This window comes from Lissotriton helveticus, chromosome 1_1, assembly GCF_964261635.1.
Source record: "Lissotriton helveticus chromosome 1_1, aLisHel1.1, whole genome shotgun sequence".
Lineage (NCBI taxonomy): Eukaryota > Metazoa > Chordata > Amphibia > Caudata > Salamandridae > Lissotriton > Lissotriton helveticus.
In genome coordinates this window covers 257,522,299-257,547,952 of record NC_136057.1, presented here as the reverse complement: position 1 = coordinate 257,547,952, position 25,654 = coordinate 257,522,299, and the positions used below count along the sequence as shown (strand labels likewise).

At 46.5% G+C, this 25,654-nt stretch overlaps 1 protein-coding gene across 1 annotated transcript in view; it reads right to left on the bottom strand.

Moving 5' to 3' along the window:
- The window catches only part of LOC144769161 (echinoidin-like), a 659,546-nt gene extending 654,324 nt beyond the window's left edge, over nucleotides 1-5,222 (bottom strand). The window contains exon 1 of the mRNA XM_078653184.1: nucleotides 5,211-5,222. The gene's annotated coding sequence lies outside the window, so the exon portion shown is untranslated. The remainder of the gene's footprint in view (nucleotides 1-5,210) is intronic.
- Between the last annotated feature and the right edge of the window lie 20,432 nt (nucleotides 5,223-25,654).

The window sequence follows — 25,654 nt, the reverse complement described above, 5'->3', positions numbered from 1 at the left end:
CCGATGTTGTGTCTTCGGCACGAAGAAAAATACAATCCTTCGACAAGGGCCGGCCTGAACCGGTTCTCTCCAAGCGAACAACACCTCATAACTAAAACATTACCTTTACCCTGCAAGCATCTCAGTCTGCAGGGACAGAAAGCAAAATGGAGTCTCTCTAGTTCTGGGCCTTGTAGGCCTGAGAAGGATGAAATAACACTTAGCTCTATCAGAGTACCTGCACAAACCATACCAATATGTAATATGAAGTCAAGACAACAGGATCCACCCTCTACTATAGGTAGAATCATGAAAGGACACATAATTATGTCAAAGCCAATAGGCAATAGATGGATTAGAGTCAACAATAAGGGATCTATCATCATATTAAGCAGCTATCCTCTAGTTTATGCTTCTAGGTATGGCAAAAAGGCCTTAAAAGGACCAACACAAGGCAAGAATAGAGATTCAGGATGGTAGCAAGCTTAAAGTCACCATCACTCATAAATAGAGCCCAAAAATCGAGCAGAACAGTGACTCAACACGCTTTTGCGAACAAATGAGTTTTCAGAGCTTTCCTGAATAACATCCGGTTGTTATTCTCTCTAAGGGCTAAAGGGAGAGAATTCCAGAGTCTCGCAGCGGTGTGGGTAAAGGAGCGGCCGCCCATCGGGCTTTATTAATTTTAGTTGTGGTTGCCAGATGCAGTGTACTAGAGCGAAGGGCTCTAAATGGGGCATAAGGCACAACTAAGGGGAACAGAATGGCAGGGCCTGTTCGGTGGAAAGATTTGTGCAGAATGCACATGGCCTTAAACTGTGCTCTGGCAGCCACTGGGAGCCAGTGAAGTTCTTTTAGGGCATTCTTGGCTGACTGCCAGTGGGGAATATTAAACAGTAATCGAGCGGCACAGTTTTGCGTGACCTGAAGCCTATTGGTCACTGCCGCCGAGGCTCCTATATATAAAGTATTTCCATAACCCTGCGGGAGAGTATCAGGGCCTGAACCATGACTCTCCTCGCCTGGAATGGAAGCAGAGGGAGCACTTTGCGGAGCATTTTCATTAGCCCAACACACGTGGAGGCTGTTTTTATGGCTTGGACCGAAAAGTCTAGCGATTTGTCAAGCCAGATTCCCAGGCTCTTTATCTGAGGTTTGGGGGGGAAACCCGAGACATGTGGGCCAAATGGAGGCCAAGGTGGTCAAAGGAGGGTTGCCCAGTAACATAATCTCCGTCTTCTCCCCGTTGAGTTTGAGATAGGAGGATTGCATCCACTTAGCAACAGCCTCCAGACAAGGGCCCAAGGTGTTAGACGACCCCTCAGTGTGGTCCAAAAAGACCACCAGTTGGGTATCGTTGGCGTAGGTGACAATACGCACACCAAAAGGATGGACTATCTTTTCTAGAGGTTGCATATAGGCATTAAAAAGAGTGGGGCTTAGGGCGGAGCCCTGGGGGACCCCACAGCTGAGTGGATGCTTGGGAGAGACTACCTCGCCCTCAAATACCTGGAAGAATCGCTCATCCAGGAAGGAGGTCAGCCATTCCAGGGCCGCGCCCGACACACCCATGCCCTTCAAACGATGTAATAATGTGGCATGGTTAACCGTGTCGAACGCGGCACTGAGATCGAGTAGTATAATGGCTGTTTTTCCTCCCCGGTCCAGTATAGCTCTAGCTTCTTCCGTCACTGCTAAGAGGGCAGTTTCAGTTCCGTACTGAGGGCGGAACCCCGTCTGAGAGACACGTAGCAGATTATTAGATTCTAAATTATCTACTAAGATGTTATTGACGTGCCTCTCAAGCAGTTTGCTCATCCAGGGAAGCAAGGAAATGGGGCGAAAGTTGGTCAGGTTGTTCTGGTCCAGGTTAGGCTTTTTCAGTAAGGCTTTGACCATCGTACACTTCCATGGAGCTGGGACAGAGTTGGAAGTGATAGAGGCATTAAGGACATCCAAGATGACCGGACGGATGGCATCAATAACCTTAGTTAGAGTCTGCGGAGGTGCTGGGTCATTACGAGAGCCTGAGGTGACTTTAGGGATCATTCTGTCTAGTGTGATGGAATCAAGGAGTGGAAAATTGTCCAGCAAACAGGGGACGGGAAGGTCAGGATCTGTTGTGGAGGTGAATTCCATGTCGTCACTACCGGTGGTGAATAAGGAATAAATGACCTGAATCTGGGAGAAGAAAGTGGCTAAGTTGTTACAACGGACTTGTGCGCCGTCAGATGACAGAAGCTCAGGGGGGGGGAGATTAGAGATTTAGCTATTTTAAAAATTTCTTTAGGGGAGTTTGCGGCGAGATTAATTTTGGTTTCGTAGAACTCGGCTTGTGCAGATTTTATTTCATTTTTGTAGAGCTTTATTGCGGCTCTATACTCTGTTTTCTTCAGTTGTGAACGTTCTTGTCTCCAGGCTCTCTCAAGTTTGCGGCAGGATTGTTTCATGGTTCTAAGGGCGGGAGAATACCAGGGGGCAACTGTAGATCTTTTTATCAATTGCAGGGAACCCTTCGGGAGGACTTGATCAAGGGTGCTAGAAATCCAGTTATCAAAATTGACAGCGGCTATATTGGGATTAATCACCTTCCGGGGTGGATGTTCGGTGAGGGCCAGTTCCCATTTGGGGAGCGGGAGAGAGGCCCATTTTCTTCCCCAGTGTTTATTGTGAATTTGTAAGGTGGGAGGGATGCTTATGGACCATGTAAAAGGTATTAAAAAATGATCGGTCCAAGGCAGTGGTATAGGTACCTCGACCGTTAGACTATCTAGGTTGCTATAAATGTGATCTAGGAGGTGTCCCTTGGTATGTGTCGAGTGAAAGCCTTTTTGGAACAGGTCAATGGCCTGGAGGTTTGAACGGAGGCTGTTGGCTGCTGAATCAAGCGGGTTGTCTAGATGCAGATTCAGGTCACCCAGCAAGGTGAAATTTGCCGAGGTGAGCATTAGGTTGGCAGCTATGTCCGTCATATTAGTGACGAAGTCGCTAAGGGAACCAGGTGGTGGATAAGCTAAAATACCAGAAAAGGTGATGTTAGGGGAGAATTTGAGAGTAAAATGTAGGCTCTCACAGGCTTATATAGTGGAGGAGGTGACACGGCATCTATAGTTATCTCTATAGATGATGGCCGATCCTCCGCCTCTGCCTGTCTGGCGTTCCCGTCGCTTAAGAGTGTAGCCTTGGGGGGTGGCCCATACTGTAACCGGATCAGTTTCTTGCTGGAGCCATGTCTCCGTCAAAAAGAGGGCTTCAGGATTGAACTCCTCTATCAGCATGGCCAGTTCGGTGTGGTGCTTCGGCAGGGACCGGCAGTTAAGGAGGAACATCCTCCTCTTGTGCATGGAGGGATGCTTGCCTGTATTTGGGGAGGATATACCCCAGTCACATATTTTACAGCGGGCCTTCGTATTAATAGGGAGGACTGAATGTAAACATAGTGAGTTGGTGGTAGGTCGTAACACGTACAGGGAGGAGGCGCTGTAGGAAAGGCAGATTCCTACCATAGTGCCGGCTGAGGCCGGAGGCTGGGAGCGTCTATACGCGGACTGGCGCAGACTGGCTTCTCTTAGGCACCTCTTCGGCGCGTCTACGGTGCTCCCGCTGCGCGTCACCGCTGCGTGAGTGGGCTGGTAAATAAGTAGATTAGGGAGGAGGGGAGACTAGAGTGTCACCCTAGAAAGATGGCTGCCCGCCGTGGAACAACCAGGAAGTGCAGGCGCTTTTCCTCCCTCCACAACAAACAGCATGAATTGCTGCGGTGGACCGGGGAGTCAGCGCACAAAGTGGTAGGGGTAACAACAATTTTTAAAAATAACGAGTTTACAACCCTTGCAGCAATGCAGTTTACACACACACGCTAGCGCAACGATGTTCGTAGTCAATCTAAAGAAGAAGAGCAGACAGAGGCAAGAGAGGTGTAGAAAGAAGCAAGAGAATTGCTGAAAGAAGCAGCAGAGGTATAGAAAGAACCAAGTGAAGTGCAGAACAAGGCAAGTGATGTGCAGAAAGAATCAAGAGCAATGCAGAAAGAACCAATAGAGGTGCAAAAATAGGCAAGAGGGGTACAGAAATCGGTTGGGGAAGTGCACAAAGAGGCAAGAGAGGTAGGTACAGAAAGAGGCAGGAGGGGTGCAGAAAGAAGGAAGATAAGTGTAGAAAGAGGCAAGAAAATTGCTGAAAGAAGCAACAGAGCTATACAAAGAAGCAATAGAAGTATAAAAAGAGGCAAGTGCGGTGCGGAAAGAAGCAAGAGTAGGGCAGAAAGAACCAATCGATGTGCAAATTAGGCAAGAGGGGTGAGAAAAATGGTAGGGGAGGTGCACATAGAGGCAAGAGAGGTACAGAAAGAGGCAGGAGGGGTGCAGAAAGAAGGTATAGAAGTGCAGAAAGAAGCAACAGAGGTGCTGAAAGAGTTGGGAAGGATGCAGAAAGAGCAAGAGAAGAACAGAATAAAGCAACAGAGGTAGTGAAAGAGGTAAGAGAGGTGCAGAAACAGACAGGAAAGGTGCTGAAAGAGAAAACAGGGATGCAGAAGAAGTCAAGAGAGGTACAGAAAGAGGCAAGAGGGATACAGAAAGAAGCAAGTGAGGTGCAGAAAGACGGAAGAGGTACAGAAACAAGCAAGAGTAGTGCAGAAAGAGGCTAGAGAATTGCTGAAAGAAGCAACAGAGGTGCATAAAGATGCAAGAGAGATGCAGAAACAAGTAAGAGAAGTGCAGAAAGAAGCAACAGAGATGTAGTAAGGGGGAAGTGGGGTGGAAAAGGAGGCAAGAGGGATACAGAAAGAAACAAGACAGGTGCAGAAAGAGGGAAGAGAAGTGCAGAAAGAAGCTACAGAGGTGCTGAGAGAGGCGCGAAGAGTGCATAAAAAAAGGAAGAGAAGTGCAGAAAGAACCAACAGAGGTACAAAGGGACAAGAGAAGTTCAGAAAGAGGCAGCAGAGGTGCAGAAACAGGCAGAAGAGGTGCAGAAAGAGGGAATAGGGGTGCAGAAAGAGAGAAGAGGGGTGCCAAAAGAGAGAAGAAGGGTGCCAAAAAGAGATAAGGGATGCGGAAATTTGCAATAGAGGTGCAGAAAGAAGCAAGAGCAGTGCAGTAAGAAACAACAGAGATAGAGAAGGAGGTAAGAGGGGTGCAGAAAGAGGCAAGAGCAGTGCAAAAAGAACCAAGAGACATGCAGGGAAATGGAAGAAGGGTGCAGAAAGAAGGAAGAGAAGTGCAGAAAGAAGCCACAGAGTTGCTGAAAGAGGTAAGAGAAGTGCAGGAAGAAGCAACAGAGGTACAGAAAGAGGCAAGAGTAGTGCAGAAAGAGGGAAGAGAGGTGTAGAAAAAGGCAAGAAAGTTGCATACAGAGGTAGGAGGGCTGCAGAAAGAGGTAACAGGGGTGCAGGAAGAAGCAAGTGAGGTGCAGAAAGAGGCAAGAGAGGTACAGAAAGGGACAAGAGAGGTGCAGAAACAGGCAAGAGAAGTGCGTAAAGAGGCAAGAGAATTGCTAGAATAAGGGACAGAGGTATAGAAAGAAGCAAGAGAAGTGCAGAAGGAGGCAAGTGAGATAAAGAAAGAGGCAAAAGAGTTACAGAAAGAGGGAAGACAAGTGCAGAAAGAGAACACAGGGGTGCCGAAAGAAGCAAGACAGGTACAGAATGAAGCCTGTGAAGTGCAGAATGAAGCAACAGAGGTGCAGAAAGAGGCAAGATAAGTGCAGAAATACACTGCCATCTGGCATTCTACTTGGTGGCCGAACGTAGCAGGACCTTGTCCTCTGCCAGATAAACAAGTAAAACACCTTGGGATTATCAGCTCTTTCTGTCTGAACAAATGAATTACATCACATCCTCTTGTTTTTTCACCTTAAAAGTCCTTAAAAAGATTCTACCTTTCATCCCTATGTCCCTTAAAAAGACAGTTATTACTGTACTAATACTGCCCAAAATTGATTATTGTAATGCCCTCTTTTTAGGAGCAAAGAAGAGCGTGATACGTAAACTACCGATGTTACAAAACGCAGTGGCACGTTTACTTCTTAAAATCCCAAAGTTCAGCCCTGTAAGACACGCCATCTGTGATCTACACTGGCTATCTGTTCATGTTAGGATTCATTTCAAATCTATGTGCACTCTGCACAAGAGTCTCCATGGAGCTGGCTCTGCCTACCTTTAATCACATTTCAGGTATTACACACTACAACAAGAGCTTAGCCCTGCAACCGCCTCCTTACTGGTGGTTCCAAGACTAAAACCCTTAAAGTGGGGTGGCAGAAGTTTCTTACATTTGGCCCCAAAACTGTGGAACACAATACCAGTTAATCTTAGGAAACAAACAAATCTGTTAATGTATAGAAAAGCAATGAAGACATGGCTGTTCCCCACAAAGCCTAGCCGATCAGCCACTGCTCCTTGTAGAGAAACTGGACAGCTAGCACTACGACACCACAGCAAACACGCGCTCTACAAAACCTCTATTTCATTTAATTTAATTTCAGAAAGAAGCAACAGAGGTGCAGAAGGAGGCAAGAGAACTGAAGAAAGAGGCAAGAGAGTTGCAGAAACAGGCCAAAGAGGTCAAGAAAGAAGGAACAGGGATGCAGACAGAGGCAAGAGAGGTGCAGAAGCAGGTAAGAGGGGTACAGAAAGAGGCAAGAAGGGTGCAGAAATTTGTAAGAAAGAAGCAAGAGAAGTGCAAAAGAACCAACAGAGGTGCAAAAAGAGGCAAGTGAGATGTAGAAGGAGGCAAGAGAACTGCATAAAGGGGAATAAGGGGTATAGAAAGAGGGAACAGGTGGGCAGACTTAAGCAAAAGAGGTGCAGAAACATAGAAGAGGGGAGCAGATAAAGGAAAGAGGGAGGCAGACATTTGGACCAGAGGTGCAGAAAGGAGCAAGAGCAGTGAAGATAGAACCAACAGAGGTGCAGAAAGAGGCAAGAGGGGTGCAGAAAGGGTTAGGAGTGTTGCACAAAGAGGCAAGAGGGGTACAGAAAGAGGCAGCAGTGGTGACAAAAGAAGGAAGAGAACTGCAGAAATAAGCAACAGAGGTGCCGAAAGAGGCACGAATTGTGCAGAAAGAGACAAGAGGTGCAGAAAGAAGCAACGGAGGTACAGAAAGAGGCAAGAGTGGTACAGAAAGAGGGAAGAGAGTTGTAGAAAGAGGCAAGAAAGTTACACGAAGAGGAAAGAGGGGTGCAGAAACAGGCAAAATAGGTACAGATAGAAGCAAGTGAGGTACAGAAAGAGGCAAAAGAGGAACAGAAAGAGACACGAGAGGTGTAGAAACAGGCAATAGAAATGTTGAAAGAGGCAAGAGAGGTGTAGAAAGAGGCAAGAGAACTGCAGAAAGATGCAAAGAGTTGCAGAAGGAGGCAAGTGAGGTGCAAAAACAGGCAGAAGCGGTAAAGAAACAGGGAACAGGTGGGCAGACTGAGGCAAGAGAGGTGCATAAAGAGGGAAGAGGGTTGCAGGAAGAGGCAAGAGTGGTGTAGAAAGAAGCAACAGAGGTGCAGAAAGAAGCAAGAGAAGTGCTGAAGGAAACAACAGAGGTGCATAAATAGGCAAGAGGGGTATAGAAAGAGGCAAAAGAAGTGCAGAAAGAAATGACGGAGGTGCAGAAAGAAGCAGGAGAGGTGAAGAAAGAGGGAACAGGGGTGCAGAAAGAGGCAAAAGGGATACAGGAAGAAGCAAGTGAAGTGTAGAAAAAGGAAACAGAGGTGCATAAAGGCACAAGGGAGGTGCAGAAACAAGCAAAAGAAGTGCTGAAAGAGGCAAGAGAATTGCTGAAAGAAGCAACAGGGGTGTTTAAAGAAGCAAGAGAAGTGCAGAAAGAGGCAAGTGAGGTACATAAAGCGGCAAGAGAGGTGCAGAAAATAGCAAGAGAAGAGTAGAAAGAGGCAAGAGGAATGCAAAAAAGAAGAGTGGTACAGAAAGAAGCAAGAGAGTTGCAGAAAGAAGCATAAGAAGTGCAGAAAGAGGCAAGAGATGTGCAGAAAGAGGCAAGAGAGGTTCAGAAACAGGCAAGGGGAGTGCAGAAACAGACAAGAGAAATGCACAAAGTGACAAGAGAAGAGCAGACAGAGGCAAGAGAGTTGCAGAAAGAAGCAAGAGAATGCTGAAAGAAGCAGCAGAGGTATAGAAAGAACCAAGTGAAGTTCAGAAAAAGGCAAGTGATGAGCAGAAAGAATAAAGAGCAATGCAGAAAGAACCAATAGAGGTGCAAAAATAGGCAAGAGGGGTACAGAAATCGGTTGGGGAAGTGCACAAAGAGGCAAGAGAGGTAGGTACAGAAAGAGGCAGGAGGGGTGCAGAAAGAAGGAAGATATGTGTAGAAAGAGGCAAGCAAATTGCTGAAAGAAGCAACAGAGCTATACAAAGAAGCAATAGAAGTATAAAAAGAGGCAAGTGAGGTGCAGAAAGAAGCAAGAGTAGGGCAGAAAGAACCAATCGATGTGCAAAAAGAGGCAAGAGGGGTGAGAAAAAAGGTAGGGGAAGTGCACATAGAGGCAAGAGAGGTACAGAAAGAGGCAGGAGGGGTGCAGAAAGAAGGTAGAGAAGTGCAGAAGAAGCAACAGAGGTGCTGAAAGAGTTGGGAAGGGTGCAGAAAGAGCAAGAGAAGAACAGAATAAAGCAACAGAGGTAGTGAAAGAGGTAAGAGAGGTGCAGAAACAGACAGGAAAGGTGCTGAAAGAGAAAACAGGGATGCAGAAGAAGTCAAGAGAGGTACAGAAAGAGGCAAGAGGGATACAGAAAGAAGCAAGTGAGGTGCAGAAAGATGGAAGAGAGGTATAGAAACAAGCAAGAGAAGTGCAGAAAGAGGCTAGAGAATTGCTGAAAGAAGCAACAGAGGTACAGAAAGAACCAACAGAGGTGCATAAAGATGCAAGAGAGATGCAGAAACAAGTAAGAGAAGTGCAGAAAGAAGCAACAGAGATGTAGTAAGGGGGAAGTGGGGTGGAAAAGGAGGCAAGAGGGATACAGAAAGAAACAAGACAGGTGCAGAAAGAGGGAAGAGAAGTGCAGAAAGAAGCTACAGAGGTGCTGAGAGAGGCGCGAAGAGTGCATAAAAAGGTAGAGAAGTGCAGAAAGAGCCAACAGATGTACAAAGGGACAAGAGAAGTTCAGAAAGAGGCAACAGAGGTGCAGAAACAGGCAGAAGAGATGCAGAAAGAGGGAATAGGGGTGCAGAAAGAGAGAAGAGGGGTGCCAAAAGAGAGAAGAAGGGTGCCAAAAAGAGATAAGAGGGGTGGGGAAATTTGCAACAGAGGTGCAGAAAGAAGCAAGAGCAGTGCAGTAAGAAACAACAGAGATAGAGAAGGAGGTAAGAGGGGTGCAGAAAGAGGCAAGAGCAGTGCAAAAAGAACCAAGAGACATGCAGGGAAATGGAAGAAGGGTGCAGAAAGAGGCACGAGGGGTGCAGAAAGAAGGAAGAGAAGTGCAGAAAGAAGCCACAGAGTTGCTGAAAGAGGTAAGAGAAGTGCAGGAAGAAGCAACAGAGGTACAGAAGGAGGCAAGAGTAGTGCAGAAAGAGGGAAGAGAGGTGTAGAAAAAGGCAAGAAAGTTGCATACAGAGGTAGGAGGGCTGCAGAAAGAGGTAACAGGGGTGCAGGAAGAAGCAAGTGAGGTGCAGAAAGAGGCAAGAGAGGTACAGAAAGGGACAAGAGAGGTGCAGAAACAGGCAAGAGAAGTGCGTAAAGAGGCAAGAGAATTGCTAGAATAAGAGACAGAGGTATAGAAAGAAGCAAGAGAAGTGCAGAAGGAGGCAAGTGAGATACAGAAAGAGGCAAAAGAGTTACAGAAAGAGGGAAGACAAGTGCAGAAAGAGAACACAGGGGTGCCGAAAGAAGCAAGACAGGTACAGAATGAAGCCTGTGAAGTGCAGAATGAAGCAACAGAGGTGCAGAAAGAGGCAAGATAAGTGCAGAAATACACTGCCATCTGGCATTCTACTTGGTGGCCGAACGTAGCAGGACCTTGTCCTCTGCCAGATAAACAAGTAAAACACCTTGGAATTATCAGCTCTTTCTGTCTGAACAAATGAATTACATCACATCCTCTTGGTTTTTCACTTTAAAAGTCCTTAAAAAGATTCTACCTTTCATCCCTATGTCCCTTAAAAAGACCGTTATTACTGTACTAATACTGCCCAAAATTGATTATTGTAATGCCCTCTTTTTAGGAGCAAAGAAGAGCGTGATACGTAAACTACCGATGTTACAAAACGCAGTGGCACGTTTACTTCTTAAAATCCCAAAGTTCAGCCCGGTAAGACACGCCATCTGTGATCTACACTGGCTATCTGTTCATGTTAGGATTCATTTCAAATCTATGTGCATTCTGCACAAGAGTCTCCATGGAGCCGGCTCTGCCTACCTTTAATCACATTTCAGGTATTACACACTACAACAAGAGCTTAGCCCTGCAACCGCCTCCTTACTGGTGGTTCCAAGACTAAAAACCTTAAAGTGGCGTGGCAGAAGTTTCTTACATTTGGCCCCAAAACTGTGGAACACAATACCAGTTAATCTTAGGAAACAAACAAATCTGTTAATGTATAGAAAAGCAATGAAGACATGGCTGTTGCCCACAAAGCCTAGCCGATCAGCCACTGCTCCTTGTAGAGAAACTGGACAGCTAGCACTACGACACCACAGCAAACACACGCTCTACAAAACTTCTATTTCATTTCATTTAATTTCAGAAAGAAGCAACAGAGGTGCAGAAGGAGGCAAGAGAACTGAAGAAAGAGGCAAGAGAGTTGCAGAAACAGGCCAAAGAGGTCAAGAAAGAAGGAACAGGGATGCAGACAGAGGCAAGAGAGGTGCAGAAGCAGGTAAGAGGGGTACAGAAAGAGGCAAGAAGGGTGCAGAAATTTGTAAGAAAGAAGCAAGAGAAGTGCAAAAGAACCAACAGAGGTGCAAAAAGAGGCAAGTGAGATGTAGAAGGAGGCAAGAGAACTGCATAAAGGGGAATAAGGGGTATAGAAAGAGGGAACAGGTGGGCAGACTAAAGCAAAAGAGGTGCAGAAACATAGAAGAGGGGAGCAGATAAAGGAAAGAGGGAGGCAGACATTTGGACCAGAGGTGCAGAAAGGAGCAAGAGCAGTGAAGATAGAACCAACAGAGGTGCAGAAAGAGGCAAGAGGGGTGCAGAAAGGGTTAGGAGTGTTGCACAAAGAGGCAAGAGGGGTACAGAAAGAGGCAGCAGTGGTGACAAAAGAAGGAAGAGAACTGCAGAAATAAGCAACAGAGGTGCCGAAAGAGGCACGAATTGTGCAGAAAGAGACAAGAGGTGCAGAAAGAAGCAACGGAGGTACAGAAAGAGGCAAGAGTGGTACAGAAAGAGGGAAGAGAGTTGTAGAAAGAGGCAAGAAAGTTACACGAAGAGGAAAGAGGGGTGCAGAAACAGGCAAAATAGGTACAGATAGAAGCAAGTGAGGTACAGAAAGAGGCAAAAGAGGAACAGAAAGAGACACGAGAGGTGTAGAAACAGGCAATAGAAATGTTGAAAGAGGCAAGAGAGGTGTAGAAAGAGGCAAGAGAACTGCAGAAAGATGCAAAGAGTTGCAGAAGGAGGCAATTGAGGTGCAAAAACAGGCAGAAGCGGTAAAGAAACAGGGAACAGGTGGGCAGACTGAGGCAAGAGAGGTGCATAAAGAGGGAAGAGGGTTGCAGAAGGAGGCAAGAGGGGTGTAGAAAGAAGCAATAGAGGTGCAGAAAGAAGCAAGAGAAGTGCTGAAGGAAACAACAGAGGTGCATAAATAGTTAAGAGGGTGTAGAAAGAGGCAAAAGAAGTGCAGAAAGAAATGACGGAGGTGCAGAAAGAAGCAGGAGAGGTGAAGAAAGGGGGAACAGGGGTGCAAAAAGAGGCAAAAGGGATACAGGAAGAAGCAAGTGAAGTGTAGAAAAAGGAAACAGAGGTGCATAAAGGCACAAGGGAGGTGCAGAAACAAGCAAAAGAAGTGCTGAAAGAGGCAAGAGAATTGCTGAAAGAAGCAACAGGGGTGTTTAAAGAAGCAAGAGAAGTGCAGAAAGAGGCAAGTGGGGTACATAAAGCGGCAAGAGAGGTGCAGAAAATAGCAAGAGAAGAGTAGAAAGAGGCAAGAGGAATGCAAAAAAGAAGAGTGGTACAGAAAGAAGCAAGAGAGTTGCAGAAAGAAGCATAACAAGTGCAGAAAGAGGCAGGAGATGTGCAGAAAGAGGCAAGAGAGGTTCAGAAACAGGCAAGGGGAGTGCAGAAACAGACAAGAGAAATGCACAAAGTGACAAGAGAAGAGCAGACAGAGGCAAGAGAGGTGTAGAAAGAAGCAAGAGAATGCTGAAAGAAGCAGCAGAGGTATAGAAAGAACCAAGTGAAGTGCAGAACAAGGCAAGTGATGAGCAGAAAGAATAAAGAGCAATGCAGAAAGAACCAATAGAGGTGCAAAAATAGGCAAGAGGGGTACAGAAATCGATTGGGGAAGTGCACAAAGAGGCAAGAGAGGTAGGTACAGAAAGAGGCAGGAGGGGTGCAGAAAGAAGGAAGGTATGTGTAGAAAGAGGCAAGAAAATTGCTGAAAGAAGCAACAGAGCTATACAAAGAAGCAATAGAAGTATAAAAAGAGGCAAGTGAGGTGCAGAAAGAAGCAAGAGTAGGGCAGAAAGAACCAATCGATGTGCAAAAAGAGGCAAGAGGGGTGAGAAAAAAGGTAGGGGAGGTGCACATAGAGGCAAGAGAGGTACAGAAAGAGGCAGGAGGGGTGCAGAAAGAAGGTAGAGAAGTGCAGAAGAAGCAACAGAGGTGCTGAAAGAGTTGGGAAGGGTGCAGAAAGAGCAAGAGAAGAACAGAATAAAGCAACAGAGGTAGTGAAAGAGGTAAGAGAGGTGCAGAAACAGACAGGAAAGGTGCTGAAAGAGAAAACAGGGATGCAGAAGAAGTCAAGAGAGGTACAGAAAGAGGCAAGAGGGATACAGAAAGAAGCAAGTGAGGTGCAGAAAGATGGAAAAGAGGTATAGAAACAAGCAAGAGAAGTGCAGAAAGAGGCTAGAGAATTGCTGAAAGAAGCAACAGAGGTACAGAAAGAACCAACAGAGGTGCATAAAGATGCAAGAGAGATGCAGAAACAAGTAAGAGAAGTGCAGAAAGAAGCAACAGAGATGTAGTAAGGGGGAAGTTGGGTGGAAAAGGAGGCAAGAGGGATACAGAAAGAAACAAGACAGGTGCAGAAAGAGGGAAGAGAAGTGCAGAAAGAAGCTACAGAGGTGCTGGGAGAGGCGCGAAGAGTGCATAAAAAAAGGTAGAGAAGTGCAGAAAGAGCCAACAGATGTACAAAGGGACAAGAGAAGTTCAGAAAGAGGCAGTAGAGGTGCAGAAACAGGCAGACGAGGTGCAGAAAGAGGGAATAGGGGTGCAGAAAGAGAGAAGAGGGGTGCCAAAAGAGACAAGAGGGGTGCCAAAAAGAGACAAGAGGGGTGCCAAAAAGAGACAAGAGGGGTGCAGAAATTTGCAACAGAGGTGCAGAAAGAAGCAAGAGCAGTGCAGTAAGAAACAACAGAGCTAGAGAAGGAGGTAAGAGGGGTGCAGAAAGAGGCAAGAGCAGTGCAAAAAGAACCAAGAGACATGCAGGGAAATGGAAGAAGGGTGCAGAAAGAGGCACGAGGGGTGCAGAAAGAAGGAAGAGAAGTGCAGAAAGAAGCCACAGAGTTGCTGAAAGAGGTAAGAGAAGTGCAGGAAGAAGCAACAGAGGTACAGAAAGAGGCAAGAGTAGTGCAGAAAGAGGCAAGACAATTGCTAGAAGAAGAGACAGAGGTATAGAAAGAAGCAAGAGAAGTGCAGAAGGAGGCAAGTGAGATACAGAAAGAGGCAAAAGAGTTACAGAAAGAGGGAAGACAAGTGCAGAAAGAGAACACAGGGGTGCAGAAAGAAGCAAGACAGGTACAGAATGAAGCCTGTGAAGTGCAGAATGAGGCAACAGAGGTGCAGAAAGAGGCAAGATAAGTGCAGAAATACACTGCCATCTGGCATTCTACTTGGTGGCCGAACATAGCAGGACCTTGTCCTCTGCCAGTTAAACAAGTAAAACACCTTGGGATTATCAGCTCTTTCTGTCTGAACAAATGAATTACATCACATCCTCTTGTTTTTTCACTTTAAAAGTCCTTAAAAAGATTCTACCTTTCATCCCTATTTCCCTTAAAAAGACTTTTATTACTGTACTAATACTGCCCAAAATTGATTATTGTAATGCCCTCTTTTTAGGAGCAAAGAAGAGCGTGATACGTAAACTACCGATGTTACAAAACGCAGTGGCACGTTTACTTCTTAAAATCCCAAAGTTCAGCCCTGTAAGACACGCCATCTGTGATCTACACTGGCTATCTGTTCATGTTAGGATTCATTTCAAATCTATGTGCATTCTGCACAAGAGTCTCCATGGAGCCGGCTCTGCCTACCTTAAATCACATTTCAGGTATCACACACTACAACAAGAGCTTAGACCTGCAACCGCCTCCTTACTGGTGGTTCCAAGACTAAAAACCTTAAAGTGGGGTGGCAGAAGTTTCTTACATTTGGCCCCAAAACTGTGGAACACAATACCAGTTAATCTTAGGAGAAAACAAATCTGTTAATGTATAGAAAAGTAATGAAGACATGGCTGTTGCCCACAAAGCCTAGCCGATCAGCCACTGCTCCTTGTAGAGAAACTGGACAGCTAGCACAACGACACCACAGCAAACACGCGCTCTACAAAACCTCTATTTCATTTCATTTAATTTCAGAAAGAAGCAACAGAGGTGCAGAAGGAGGCAAGAGAACTGAAGAAAGAGGCAAGAGAGTTGTAGAAACAGGCCAAAGAGGTAAAGAAAGAAGGAACAGGGATGCAGACAGAGACAAGAGAGGTGCAGAAGCAGGTAAGAGGGGTACAGAAAGAGGCAAGAAGGGTGCAGAAATTTGTAAGAAAGAAGCAAGAGAAGTGCAAAAGAACCAACAGAGGTGCAAAAAGAGGCAAGTGAGATGTAGAAGGAGGCAAGAGAACTGCATAAAGAGGAATAAGGGGTATAGAAAGAGGGAACAGGTGGGCAGACTAAAGCAAAAAAGAGGGGAGAAGATAAAGGAAAGAGGGAGGCAGACATTTGGACCAGAGGTGCAGAAAGGAGCAAGAGCAGTGAAGATAGAACCAACAGAGGTGCAGAAAGAGGCAAGAGGGGTGCAGAAAGGGTTAGGAGTGTTGCACAAAGAGGCAAGAGGGGTACAGAAAGAGGCAGTAGTGGTGACAAAAGAAGGAAGAGAACTGCAGAAATAAGCAACAGAGGTGCCGAAAGAGGCACGAATTGTGCAGAAAGAGACAAGAGGTGCCGAAAGAAGCAACGGAGGTACAGAAAGAGGCAAGAGTGGTACAGAAAGAGGGAAGAGAGTTGTAGAAAGAGGCAAGAAAGTTACACAAAGAGGAAAGAGGGGTGCAGAAACAGGCAAAATAGGTACAGATAGAAGCAAGTGAGGTACAGAAAGAGGCAAAAGAGGTACAGAAAGAGACACGAGAGGTGTAGAAACAGGCAATAGAAATGTTGAAAGAGGCAAGAGAGGTGTAGAAAGAGGCAAGAGAACTGCAGAAAGATGCAAAGAGTTTCAGAAGGAGGCAAGAGAGGTGCAAAAACAGGCAGAAGGGGTAAAGAAACAGGGAACAGGTGGGCAGACTGAGGCAAGAGAGGTGCATAAAGAGGGAAGAGGGTTGCAGAAGGAGGCAAGAGGGGTGTAGAAAGAAGCAACAGAGGTGCAGAAAGAAGCAAGAGAAGTGCTGAAGGAAACAACAGAGGTGCATAAATAGGCAAGAGGGGTGTAGAAAGAGGCAAAAGAAGTGCAGAAAGAAATGACGGAGGTGCAGAAAGAAGCAGGAGAGGTGAAGAAAGAGGGAACAGGGGTGCAGAAAGAGGCAAAAGGGATACAGGAAGAAGCAAGGGAGGTGCAGAAAGAGGCAACAGAGGGGCAGAAAGATTCAAGTGAGGTGCAGAAAGAAGAAAGAGAGGTACAGTAAGTGGAAGAGATGAGCATAAAGAGGTAAAAGAAGTGCAGAACGTGGCAAGATAGGCAGAGAAAGAAGCAAGAGTGGTCTGCACACCATTAGTACCAATTCTACACCAACATTTAGCAATAAGTAACAGGTAACCAGGTTTGCAAAGGGCTTTCCCCCACACTGTAACACTTTTCGCTGCATTTTTGGTAACGTTTGAGCGAGAAACAAGGTTTTTTGTTAAAATCTGCAGATTAGGCGGCAGATGATGGATTATGTCACTAATGCGGAAAATTTATCATTGTGAGAACGTTGGTGCAGCCAAACAGTCGCATGATTCCAGTGGGCCTGCTCATACCTCTTACTAGGTCCAGAAGTGCTCCTTAGTGATTCCTTCACCCGGCCAGGCCCGGACCCGGACAGAAGTTACCTGTAGCCTTGTGGGGAGAGAGCTGCTCACACTTGCGGAGCATTCTGCCAGCCATCCGCCTGCTTCCCGCCTGCCTCCCGCCGCCTCGCTCCTCTTCCATCTCGGAGCGCGGCCGCCGAGCGGAGAGCGGGCCAGGGGACTCCAACCCCCAGAAGCCCTAGCACCCCGACCAGCAAACGACCGTGCCAGGAGGCGCATAAGTTCAGCGTCTGCCCCGCCTCGCGGGACGCGAGCGGGACGCCGAGCGAATCCCGGGCAAAGGGCGGGCCGTCTGTGGCCGTCCGGGGCTGGCCGAGGCTGGGCTGGGCCACCCCCTTTTCACTCTATAGCTTATGGTCTGTAAATATTATTAATTTTTATTATTTCATTGTTCAATCTTTATTCCATTAGTACAATCAGTGTAATATATATTTAGTGCGTTAATATAGTGCACTTTGCTCGTGCACTATTCTTTGTAATTTTTAAACTCACTGGATCCACTGCCCAGTAAACATGGTGAGAAACGTTAAGGACAAAAATGCTGTTAACCCTCCGTTACCAACTCTGACAGCAATAGATCGAATGCTGCAGCAGACAATTGGGGTGGTTGCTCCAGCTAGTGAAAGTACTGAAAAACGTTTATCCCTCCCATCCGGTTCTCTTCCCCCTTTAGCCAACAGAAATAGGACTATTATGACTATTAATTCCCAGGACTCCTTATTAGCTCCCTCCTTTGCAGCTTTGCCTAGAAGGACTAGTATAACCCCAATAATAGGGAGGTCTTGCAGGGATTCCATGGATGTTAATGATTTATTACCATTAACTGCAAGGTTATCCGTGACTCCCTCCCTATCTCCGAGTAATGAGATTGGGGATTCCACTTCCCCACATGAGGATGCCCCAGATAATGATAATGAGGGTCAAGACGCTTTGGGATGCCCAATCCCTATTGTAAATATTAGTGATAGCCCCTGTATTAGAACCAGAGGGCAGAAGGCTAGATTTGGGGGAACCAAACCTACCTACTGCCGCCACCGCCGAGAGTCTAGCACAGCGGAACCAGGGTCTTGCCGCCACCGCCAAGAGTCAGGAAAGCACCATTTACCGCGCCGCCGCTCCGGGGACTACTAATCCCGGCAGGCCACGCGGCGGCGCACAGGAACCGACGTCAAGGCGGGGACAACGCGCCAGGAGGGGCAGGTAAAGCACAGAGACCCCGGCAGAGCGGGGGGAACCAAACCTACCTACTGCCGCCACCGCCGAGAGTCTAGCACAGCGGAACCAGGGTCTTGCCGCCACCGCCAAGAGTCAGGAAAGCACCATTTACCGCGCCGCCGCTCCGGGGACTACTAATCCCGGCAGGCCACGCGGCGGCGCACAGGAACCGACGTCAAGGCGGGGACAACGCGCCAGGAGGCGCAGATAAAGCACAGAGACCCCGGCAGAGCGGGGGGAACCAAACCTACCTACTGCCGCCACCGCCGAGAGTCTAGCACAGCGGAACCAGGGTCTTGCCGCCACCGCCAAGAGTCAGGAAAGCACCATTTACCGCGCCGCCGCTCCGGGGACTACTAATCCCGGCAGGCCACGCGGCGGCGCACAGGAACCGACGTCAAGACGGGGACAACGCGCCAGGAGGCGCAGATAAAGCACAGAGACCCCGGCAGAGCGGGGGGAACCAAACCTACCTACTGCCGCCACCGCCGAGAGTCTAGCACAGCGGAACCAGGGTCTTGCCGCCACCGCCAAGAGTCAGGAAAGCACCATTTACCGCGCCGCCGCTCCGGGGACTACTAATCCCGGCAGGCCACGCGGCGGCGCACAGGAACCGACGTCAAGGCGGGGACAACGCGCCAGGAGGCGCAGATAAAGCACAGAGACCCCGGCAGAGCGGGGGGAACCAAACCTACCTACTGCCGCCACCGCCGAGAGTCTAGCACAGCGGAACCAGGGTCTTGCCGCCACCGCCAAGAGTCAGGAAAGCACCATTTACTGCGCCGCCGCTCCGGGGACTACTAATCCCGGCAGGCCACGCGGCGGCGCACAGGAACCGACGTCAAGGCGGGGACAACGCGCCAGGAGGCGCAGATAAAGCACAGAGACCCCCGCGTCGCGGGACGCGAGCGGGACGCCCGGGGCGAATCCCGGGCAAAGGGCGGGCCCTCTACAGCCCTCAGCGGCACGACCGGCCAGGCTAGGCCACCCCCCTGATATCTCCTGCATATTTCATAAGGTACTGTTCCCAGTTTAGTTCAATATAGATTCTGTTATTTTAAGAGGCACTGGCCTCCATTTCCATTACTGGATGGTTGACTGACCTGCATGGTACATTGTTGCCAACATTGTCTGTACTTACCAGATTTGTGCCCTGAGGACTATTACAAACTATTTTAACAATCATGGGGAAAAAGCTGATTCCTGCCCCGGTTGAGCCAGTGAATACTATCGACTCATACTTGGTACAAGTAGTTAGTAGCATTAACAACAAGAGAAGGCAATCACTCGGGCTAAGCCAATCACCTATCTTGCATACAGATAGCCCCTCCACAAGCATCCTAAGCACAGCGACATCGGAGTCACTCATGGAAAAACAACCGTCAGTTCCCGCAGAGCAAGATCCTCAAAATAACAGTATTGAGGTAGCGGCCGATGCCGATGCTGATGTTGACCTATCAATACATAGAACTGATTTAATAGATCTATCAGATAGTGTTTTTATTGATGTGAACCATCAGCCAGCTGTTCCGGAGGAAGATTCACAATCCTTGCAGCCCTCAACACGGGCAGTTAGAGCCTGCAGAAGACTTCAAGCTAAGAGGGGGGGGAAACAATTAGGAAGGAAAAAACCCGCCACACCACCCACTAGGCGGGGGGGGGAGACACACGGAGCCCGACATTGATATAGAGCCCAAATGCACTAGTGATGACGATCTTTTTAATAGGATCCAAGAAATGATAGATATCAAGATTAGGACAATAATTAAGCCCCTCATCGGGAAATTAGACAAAATAACATCTGAGGTTAAAAAACTGGGTGGGGTACATATTAAACTAGTAGACGAGGTTGAGAATCTATCCTCTCTCGTCACTAATTTAATACCCACAGCTGTGGAGGTGACCCCACCCGAAAGCAACTTGCAACCCATGCAACAAGGTCCACTGCTTTTGCCAGCGTTGCCTTCTGTACCTATTCCTGGTCAGGATGCTGTCGTAGACAATAGAGATGGCCGAAACAGCACCCCTGGCGCAACAGTAGTTATACATCAAGAGGATGTTTCAGCCCAATTTGTCGTGGAAGCTTCGCCAGTAGTGCTGGTGCTGGCGAATGTCCCGGTCCTATCACAAGGGAAAAAAGAGTCTAATCAAGATTTAAAAGACAAAGCATTACATTGGCTCTCCAACAATATGTATATGGCACAACAAGGGCTTGATAAATTGGCAGGGGATATTGTCATGACTAGGAGGGTCTCCTGGATTGGCAGTAAGCCTAAAAAGTTCCAGGGGGACTGTGTAATCCTAAACTTTGCCAATTCCGAGGTCCTCCCAGAAATTTTGAATAATGTTTTCCCACCCCAACGCCGTAGCGACTCTATAGTTCCTCTTACGCTAAAGTTCTTCTATGATGCGACCCGGTTTGCTACTATACCCATTATTCCAAGTCATAAAAGACACGCTAACCCCAGTAGCTGGGGCGGGGGTACCACATCTCAACATTTAAATGACTGGTCCAAGCGTACAGTATATCGTGAGCCGGGAAGACTTAATTATCACACAGAGTCAACTAATAGGCAACCCCTTGCATACGATACAAGGCCTAATGGCTGGGGTTCCGGCCTTATGGGCCATGAATATAGCGCGCAGGGATTTAGGCCCTCACACTGGTTGAGAAATGACCACTTCCCTACACGCTCATATATTCCACAACCTATGTGGAACCCAGCTTCATACGGACAGGGTCAGGTGGCTACTCCTTTTGAGTGGGGTTTTGCCACAGGAAATAGGTTCGGTCCTTTATCGGACCTGAATTCTTGTGATTGACTCGTTCCAGGAGTTGATATGGACAGGGAGGTGTTGAATAACTCAATAGCAATATGTGGTAATTTGAATATTTTTGAGCAATCAAATATTCTTGCCCCCAATGTAGTATCAGAGTTTCAAGTGTCAATGACCCCTGCACAGCAAGTGTTTGAATCTTGTATTGTGGCTATGGCAGACTTGAGTACGGGGGGAGATGGCATTCAGAGTCCGTGTCTAGTTGGCAATAGCCATGGCATATCATTGCAACTAGTAGCGGAGGGTGATTTAGAGGTCACAAATGAATTAAGGGTATCCACTAATTCCTGCAGGATTATCAGTTAGAACGTAGCAGGCTTAGCTGCAAAACGCCGGGATAACTCCTGGACTAGTTTTGTCACTAAGCACCATATAATTGCTTTACAAGAAACATGGGACACATCCAGCAATCTTTGGTGGGATGGGTTCACCTGCTTTACTAAACCAGCAGTGGCTAGCAGGGCAGGCAGAGCTAAAGGTGGCTTGGTGATTTTGTTTGCATTAGATTTAGCGGGTAGCTACAGGGAGATCAGTACTGACTCTGACAATATCCTTATGATTGAAAGGGTGATTAATAAAACTTGTAGGACTTTATATGTAAATTTCTACAATTCAGGGAATTCTGAATATAGCGGTCGCAATATCTCCAGTTTGGATAACATTTTAAACATGGCAGTACAGAATACCGAGTTAGTTTTTGAGTTTATTTTATTAGGCGATTTTAATATTCATTTATGTAACCTATCATGTAAGGGAAGAAGTACAATTGAGTTTGATGATGCAGTCTTACAGGGCCCTCATTTCGAACATTCTGCTGAGGGCCAGGAGCTTGAGGATCTGTTGGCTAATTACGACTTGTATGAACCGGATAGTGACTTGAGATTGCCAACTTTTACCGGCGCTCAAAATGGCACAGTGATTGATTTCATTTTTGTCTCACAAGGGATCATAAATCAGACCATGGCTTATCGTACAGTTGCTACACACTATAGTGACCATAACCCAGTTTTACTCGAAGTGGCCTGGGGTGCCCAGATGGGTGCGCCACCAAGGAAACAAAAACCGTCTCACCCACTGAGGACCACTGATCAAGACCGACGAGTGAAGTGGGCTAAAGTGATTCCGGAAAATTTTTATGGAAAATGTTTTCCTAAAATCAAAGATAATGTGGAGATCTGCAAAAACCCGGGCACGCAAGGTTCTCACATAGTAGCGGCTTATGAGGCAATCTGTAATCAGGTATCCAAGGATCTTTTAGCAAAACCATTACAGGTTGGACAAGGACACAAGCGATGGTTTGATTCTGCATGCTCAAAAGCCCATAGAGATTTGCTGGCAGCCTTAAAAAAGACTCCAAGGGACAAAGATATAATCCTGAGCTTAAGGAAAAACTATAAGTCAGCCGTCAAGAAACGCAAAGACACCATCAAAAGCGAAACATGGGACAATCTCCTCTCGGCAGCAGTGCTGAAGGACAGTAGGAGATTTTGGGAGATTGTCAAACAGCCCATATTCTCTGTTGACAGCAATGCACCTATGGACTGCGTGATCACAGATGAAAAATGGTTGTGTTTCTTTAAAAATGTTTATGGGGGTGACGAAGTCGGTTGTAATGATGTTCCATTAACAAATGTGGATCCTCATCCCATCATCTTTAACCCACAAGAAGTGGAGAAATCTATCCTGGCTACCACCAAACATAAGGCACCTGGTCCCGATGGAGTGCCTGCTGACTTTTTTATGTACTCTCCTAAACTGTGGGCTGAGGTTATGTCAAATGTGTTTAATGCAGTTAATTGTAACCCAGCTCCTGCCTCGTGGGCCAGATCCACCATCGTCCCTATTTTCAAAAACAAAGGTCAGCGGGATGACCCCGCGTTCTATAGGCCTATATCCCTCTTGGACTCAACGATAAAAATTCTGGGCAGAGTTCTTTTATCCAGATTGAGGGAGAATGTTGAGGGCTGTGGTGGGTTGTCTGACCTACAATATGGTTTTAGAGAGAGAAAAGGGACGGTCGAACAATGTATTAATCTGCATCTACTCATCTCAAAGTACACGGTGGCCAAGGAGGGTTCTGTGTTTTTAGCATTTATGGACCTATCCTCGGCCTTTGACCTCGTCAATAGGGCAAAACTCTGGACAATTCTTTTAGAGATGGGTATTGATGAAGCCTTGGTAACGTTCATGGCAACCATGCATCAGGAGCTTTTTGCAGCTGTCCGAGTGTCAAACAACGGCAGATGTACCCCGCTTTTTAAATCATTAAAAGGGGTCCGGCAAGGCTGCATTTTAGCGCCCACGCTTTTTACCATCTACATCAATGGCCTGGGGGAATATCTGCGAGACCAGGACGCGGACGTACCACGTGCAAGAGGAGTCCATATTCCGGCACTCCTGTACGCGGATGACGCCGTGTTGATCGCTCGCACTGGTGTAGGTCTGCAGCGTCTTTTAGACGCTTTTGGCTCGTTCATGGATAACCTAGACCTTAGGGTTAATGCCGCGAAATCGCATACTATGGTTATGGGCCGTGAACGTTTCAAAAAGAAACATAAATCATTTTTCTGCAGAGGGGCCTTGGTTGCCAAGGTAACCACATTTCCCTACCTGGGCGTTTTGTTTGACCAGAATGGAACGTGGGGGCCACAGATTAGAGCTAAGAGGCTGGCGGTCATAAGATCTTCCTCAGTGCTCCTGGGCTTTGCTGGCAAGTTGGGTGCCAGGCCCATGGAAGCCCTTCTGAAGATCTATAAGTGCAAGCCTGTTGCTATTGCCCTGTATGGATCCCCTTTGTGGGGGTACGTGAATCTTGACCCAATTCAAAGGGCAGAAAATAGATTTATAAGATCGCTTCTCTCTATCCCCCAGTCAACTCCGACTCTTTCCATACATAAAGAGGTGGGTTTACCCTACCTGTCAGACTCATTGAGTTTAGCACCTCTAACTCTGTGGCTGAAAATGTGGTTGAACGAAGATCTCCCTTTGAACCACATAATATTGAAGGATGTTTTATTACTTGATAAACATAGTAGCATCCCATGGTTGGCCTATTTGATCAACTCATTTACTGATCTGGGTCGTCCGGAACTCTTTTTAAGCCCAGATAAAATTAGAGCTTTGGACATAGACCTTATAAAACAGTCATTCAGGGTTATGAAGGAAACGCGTCGTGAAGAAGCTGAAATGCAGAAGCCAGCAGTTAGGGCCCATAACTTTTTGGTGAGCGAACCATCTCTTGCATCTTATCTCATTTTTGTCACAGTCCCTTACCACAGGTTTTTATTAACTAAATTTAGGTTTAACCTGATACATTTTTACTTAGGTTCTTTTACATCTTGGCAGAAGCCAGATTTAGCCCCCCCTTGCAGTTGCGACCATTTTTCTGTTCAGGATACAATGCATTTCATTATGTTTTGTAGTTTATACCATGAGCAGAGAAGAAAATATTTGCTCCCTATCCTGAAAGAAGCAGGCTTTACTCAGGTGCGTCCGGCGTTGCTATATTTACAACTCCTGACTAATCCCTGTACAACTTTTTGTATTGCAAACTTCTTAGTGGCCGCTGTAAGGGCAAAAAGGGGAGGTTAGATGTCACCTTAAACTTTTTTAAATTGTCCTGTTTTTCTTTGATGGATTGTAAAATGTATTTTCTATTTATTCTTGTATATAGTATTTATAATATAATATGTATTTAGTTTGATGTTTTTTAGGTAATTGAAGGGTCTTTTATGTATATATCCCTTTCAGGGTTTTATTGTTTTGTTTCTTTGTATGACTTGTAATAAGTCGAATAAAGATATTCTGACTGACTGACTGAGGCTAGATTTAAACAAAAACATATTGCCAGAGAAAGGCAATCTAGCAAGTTAAATAAAAACAACAAAAGGAATGCTAAACTCAAAAGAACTAAAAGTATAGAACATTTAAATAGGAGTATAGGGAGTGAGATAAATGACCACCCAGCGACAACCCCTCCTCATACTACTAATAGGGACGTAAACGATGAATCTTTCTGGGAGAGAATGGAGACTTTATTATTGACCCTCTTTGACCCTATAACTCTAAAAGTTAAGAACATAGAATCTAGGCTATCTAATATTGGGGGTAAACTTGATAAACAATCGACCCTAACTGAGGCTAAATCTTTACCTCAACCTAATGCATCATGTTCTAAAACTGGCCCTTTGGTTTCTGCTAAAGTGCCTGCTCCAGCTAAAACTTTAGCCAAAACATCAGTTAAAACACCAGCTCCAGTTAAAGCATTAGCAAAGTCTAAACATCAGACTTCAAAGCCTATTGATCGGCTTGCCCAAAATGGTACAAGGGGGGACACTTTAACTCAGGATAAGGGGTCTGTTGAGTCACTCACAGTAACCCCGAATGTGTCCTCGCCCGTACCACCATTACAAAATAGAACTGTAGGGCCTCAACATGGGGAAGGAGAAACACCGAATCTCTTTAATTTAAATCTTCCCCCAGAAGCTACACCCTACACTGTGGTTTTAATAAATGTACCCCCAATTCCTCTTAACACCACTGAAAATTGGTCAACCCTGAGAAATAAATCCCTCTATTCTCTGTCATCTAGGGTAGGACTAAAAAGTCATCTTTTCTCAGAGTTTAGAATGGCCAGACGAGCTAGGTGGGTGGGTACTTCGACCAAAACATTGAGGGGTGATTGTGTAGTTCTATCTTTTTGATCCCCTGAATTGGTCCACACAATACTGGAAAGAGCTGCCATGGGGTCTTATGATTCGCATTCTGTTAACATCGTCCCCCTTGGTTACTTTTACCCTCCTCTACCACCTGTTAGGCGAATACCTCATGATCGTTACCATACCTTGAACTGTGAACAACCGTGGGTCAGAAGATATGGGATTCCTACCTTTAACTATTATGACACTCTTAGTGGGCTGGAGAATATCGACTGACTGCGATCTATCTTAACAACTCCCACAGTGTCAGTTTTAAACGAGGTAACATCTTCTGAGTATTGCATGGAAGAATACGCAGATGAATTTGGGGGGAAATACTCACCAGCTATGTTAACCACGTGTGATGTTGTGGAGCCTGGTGGGGATGATCTGGCAGCAGAAGATGACTTGGTGCGGGGGGGCAATCAGGTGGCCCCTCCTTTGTATGTCAACTCCACCTTGATATCTCCTGCAGCCCAGCCTATTCCATCAAAGAGCTTAACGGAGTTTAAAATTTCTTCCTGGAACATAGCCGGAACTAGAT